This window comes from Poecilia reticulata, chromosome 8, assembly GCF_904066995.2.
Source record: "Poecilia reticulata chromosome 8, P_reticulata-male-v2, whole genome shotgun sequence".
Taxonomy (NCBI): Eukaryota; Metazoa; Chordata; class Actinopteri; order Cyprinodontiformes; family Poeciliidae; genus Poecilia; species Poecilia reticulata.
This window is the reverse complement of record NC_088837.1, coordinates 24,158,911-24,164,100: the sequence shown is the minus strand read 5'-3', so window position 1 is coordinate 24,164,100 and position 5,190 is coordinate 24,158,911. Positions and strand designations below refer to the sequence as shown.

Sequence of the window (5,190 nt, the reverse complement as noted above, 5' to 3'; positions counted from 1 at the left end):
ATGCCTGGAGAAAGGTAAAGAAATAACTAATTTACACTATTTATTTACATCTGTGATTAATTAATCAACAGCTTCACAGCATAAGTAATAAAATGTACTTGCTTCTGTTGGTGATGGCATGAGGCTCCTACTCAAAGTGCCCAGATGGAGCCGTGCTAGCCGTAAGTTTGTACATGATGCTGTTCCACATGTGCAGCTGTGCTCAGGAATATTATGTATAAATCATGCGTAGATTATCTGTGTCATGCAATAATGTAATTGCAATTTTAGTAAATCCTGTTTTTAGTACAGTGAGATTTTCTTCAAGATTGTAGAATCATTGGCGTCATCATTTATTTGTGACTCGGTGAATAATTCATGTTTAGTTTATTTTTCTCTTATTTTGTTTGTTTCTTACCTTTTTTCACTATGGACCTTTTTGTGTCTAGAGTAAAGATTTATTGATTGATTGATTGATTGATTGATCTGTTCACTTGAAATTGTTTAACTGAAACTGTGAACACAGATCCATCATTTTAAATCTCTTTAAAATGAGAAGCAGAGAGCAGATGCTTTCTAAACAAATATATTTAATGTATTTTTCTCAAGATAAAGAAAGAAATATAGCCTGTTAATAATGATTTGATTAAAAGTGATGTGAATGTTTCCACTTTATTTACTCCATACTGGAAAATAACTTTTAAAGTGTCTAAAATCAAGCTTTGTTTTAGCCAACAATCTGCTGTGATATAACATCTATCTGACACAAAGATACTGAACTTGATGTAAGATGTGCTGAATTTAAGATCATTCAAATGGTTAAAATTACATTTAAATAGGAGAATGTGCCATGCTTGAAAAGGTACAAAGTTTATTTTAAAGGTGCAGTATTTAGGCTGTGATGACTTCCTGATGGCAGAAGAGCAGGAGTTTCTTAAAGAGACAGAGGCCCAATTTCAAGGCATTAAATTAAAAAATCCAATGTCTTTTAAATCATGTATGATGTAAGTAGCATTTTATAACAACTGAAGATAATATAACTACTGGATTTTGCTATAAAATAACACAATGTGGCTGGAAAACATAAAACTGTCCCTTTAAAATAATTTGTGACATTAAAGTGCTTTCAGCTTTCATGTCCAAATGTTTGGACACCAGACTTAACCGTTCCTAACAGCAAACAAGCTAATAGTTTATATATTCTGTTAGACACACTTTTTATCTCTAATATATCTATTATTAGAGATGTTTGTCTTTGTTTTGCTCATTTCTTGTTTTCTAAAACAGAGTAACTCTTCCTGTCCTACAGGTGGAGGCTACAGCGCACCTTGTGTCAGTACGTCACTGATACTCTGACTTACATGGCAACGGTGAAACATTTTTATGAGATATTCTCTGAGTGGAAGGACTGCAGGGAGATGGAGTATGTGAAAATGATGAGTATGAAAGAAATGGCTGATGAAATTGACCCCACTTTTGCCAAGTCAGAGGGCAAATGGCCGTCTTTTTGTAAATACATCAAGAGCAGCTTCCAGCTCAAGGCGGAGAGTAAACTTTTAGATCTGGAAAAGACGCTGGCTGAAGTGTTGGAAGACACGCTGGGAGGTCTGGAGAAACTCAACACTTTCCTGGATGCAGTGGAGAAGCTGGCGGTCACTTCGCTCCATGTTTTCACTGAGAACCAGATCATCTACCTTCCTGAAAAGATCAGTTTTGATGATGTTCAAGCTGTGATCAGCTCTGCACAACAAATCTGTCCTCTCCTCCTGGAGTTCAAACGAGACGCAAAGACCTTCTTCCTCCCAAAGCTTCACAATGTGGAGGTTCTGGCATTCCAGCTGCAGAACTACATAGACACCGCCAACAGGATATGTGTAATTCACAGCCAGAGGTAATTTATAAACATAAAGAATGAACTGTGATGTTGTTTTGAATAAAATAACATTTTAAGCTTTTATCTTTCACAGCTTTAACGTTGACATTTGCATGGAAATGGCTGAAGATGAAGAAATTGCAGTGAATCCTGATGACCTGTGTGAAAACGACATGCAAAAGATGACAGATCAGATCAAGCTGCTTGACAAAATCAGGTAATTTTTCACTATTTTTTCAGTTGAATATTTGAAAGGAAGCTGGACCCTTTGTAGATTCTTTTAACATAAAAATACAAGTATAAAACCTGATAATGACATTTTTACAGCTGGGATGACCGGCTATATCCTGCAACTTGAAAGCTACAAAATGTAATTTTCATTAAAAAATAAAAAAATTCCACACATTTGTTCAAGCTGGAGCGTTTTAGATCTGTCAATCAGGAAACAATAGAAACAACTTACCGTTCCAGAACTAACCTAGCACACCCAAGAGTGATTGACAGCACTAAGACCCGCCTCCTGGCTCTGATTGGTTGTTTCTAGTTAGCTTTGAGGGAAAGCAGAAATTGATTTTTTTTTTTATAGATTATCTCATATTATATTGTCAGGACCAGAGTTGGGTAGTAACTAGTTACATTTAATTGAGCCACTTTTTTTTTAAGTAGTCTTAGGTGTATTTTTACTATGCTGTACTTTTTACTTTTACTATAGTAAAATGTCTGTATTTTCTACCCACTGATTGAAAATAACATGTTTTAACCAAAAATTCACCAGACACAGAGACACACCTGCAGTTTTTGTTTAAGTTTTATAAGTTTTTTATTGAAAGAAACTGATTTGGAAAAATATTATTTTTCCCAAATTTGTTATTTATTTGAATTATTGTCATTTTCGTTATTAAATTACAAAAATTTCCACTTAACTTTACATTTTGGTCTGTCTGATTATCTAGTTAGTTTTAAATGTCAAATGATTTATAATTTGATCAGTTACGCAGTACGTCTTACTACCTAAATTTCTTGGATGGCTACTTTTTAATTTTACTTATGCCAGGTAAGATATGTTGAAGTAGTGCTACTTTTACTTGAGTACTATTTTTGGGTTTTCTACCATTCATTCTCAGAACTAAGTGCTCCTCTTTCATTGTGTGTATTGGACTTTTTTTGTCACTGATCCTATTTGTTCTGTCTATTCACCAGATTTTTAGCAGATAATGTGGCCCTGTTCAGGATGAGTCCATATAGTTCCTAATGGGAAACAGGTTAATCTCAGAGTCAGGGATGAGGCTTGGCCTGAAGTGGAGGAGATGAATTAACTTGATGTGCTGTTATTAAAGATGGTGGAAATGACAGAAGAGTTGTCTGCACTAAGGTGTGGCGTTATTGTCATGATGAAGAAAAAGCTCAACACAAACACACCAATTTTCCACAGCAGAGTATTTATAGTAGAACAGTTTGTAGAACAATAGTCTTAATTTACTACAGTCAGTCACGAAATTAGGATTCTGTATTAGGTGCGTTGTGTTAGATTAGCTAATAGCAGCGGTAGCTAATCAACCGCCGCTGTTATAATGGCTAATAGCAGCGGTAGCTAATCAACCACCGCTGTTATAATGGCTAACAGCAGCGGTAGCTAATCAACCGCCGCTGTTATAATGGCTAATAGCAGCGGTAGCTAATCAACCACCGCTGTTATAATGGCTAACAGCAGCGGTAGCTAATCAACCGCCGCTGTTATAATGGCTAATAGCAGCGGTAGCTAATCAACCACCGCTGTTATAATGGCTAACAGCAGCGGTAGCTAATCAACCACAGTGATTGCTTATTAATAATCGCAAAATAAACACCAAGCCTAAAAACATAACATTCTAATTCACTGAATGTTCTGTTCTCTGTACAGAAAATGTTCGTCTTTTGGGTTGTTGAATCCTGAAACGAGCGTTGTTATCGGTTGCTATGGCAACGAGTGTGCGTGTAACGTCGTCAACGCAGAGAGCGATAAATAAAAGTAATTTTGAGTTGTCCTTTAACGGGTTTTTTACGTTATTCTCCCCTTTGCTGTGGCGCACTGCATTAAATTAATAAATTAATTGTTAATTAATTTATAAAGAATCGTCTTTCTGCCCATAGTGTGGTGCGCATGCGCAAAATTTCCGGATGTCCGTATAACAGTGTATAACATGCATTTGTGTCAAAACATTTTTTTCTTGTTTTAATGTGCGCTAAAAGTTTTAAATAATCTTCTAACAATACATTTCTTGAATGAATTATAATTATCTTGCATATAATTTTTATTCTATTTTTTTTTCTTTTCCATTTCATGTTAGAATTATTTATTGAATTAAAATTTGCTCCACAGGATGGACGAGGACTTCGGATGGAGTTCCTGTTCCAGGATGTCTCTTCAGCTGGTTTCATCCGCATCTTTAATGAGCAACAACCCAAACTGCTAGAGTTCCTAGATGAGGTGGAGCAGTGTGCCGTTCAGCTAGACAAGATGAGCAAAGGAGCAAAGATCTCCAGTATCACAAGCAGCTCAGTGGGAGCCGCTGGAGGAATCCTCTCCATTGTTGGTTTGGCCTTAATCCCAGTCACAGCCGGAGCGTCTGTAGGACTGACCATCGCCGGTGTGACGATGGGGGTAACAAGTGGAGCCAACAGCGTGGTAACCACCTTAACAGAGGTGGGAGTTAATTCTACTCAACAGAAAAAAGCAAATCAAGTCTTTGGAAAGTTCATGGAGGATTTCCAAAAGGTCCAGGATTCTCTTGATGAGGTGATGAAACAAGTAATTAATCTGGAGCAAAGTAACATAGACGTGTTGCTGGGAGTAGTCAGGAGTGCTCATAAACTATATAGCATAGGAAAAGGTATTGATTCCATTATTGATAGTGCTGATGTTGGTCAGGCAGCAGTTAAAGGGCCTCTCGCTCTCACCAAGGGAGCCAGAGCTGGTGTCATTGCCCTTAATGCCCTCTTCCTCGGCATGGATATATTCTTCATCGCCAAAGAAAGCCTGAGTCTGGCTAAAGGCAGCAAGACTAAAGTCTCAAAGTTCCTCAGAGCCAGAGCTGCATTGTTCTGCTCGCAGATGGAGTCATGGGAGAAGATCTGCAACTCTTTGTGTCAAAGCAAACTGACCAAAGAAGAAAACAAAATATCCTACAGATGGCATTTTTTCAAGAGGGCATTTAAGAAACTAGATCTGAAGGGATAAAGAGAATAAAAGTATGGATGACATAGAAAACTGGTGACCTGTCCAGGTGACCCCGCCTCTCGCCTGGAACGTCAGCTGGAGAGGCAGCAGCATCTCCTGACGCCATTAAGGGACAATGGTG

The 5,190-nt window shown here is 37.5% G+C and overlaps 1 pseudogene; it reads left to right on the top strand.

Moving 5' to 3' along the window:
- On the top strand, positions 1–5,190 carry LOC145552681 (uncharacterized; annotated as a pseudogene).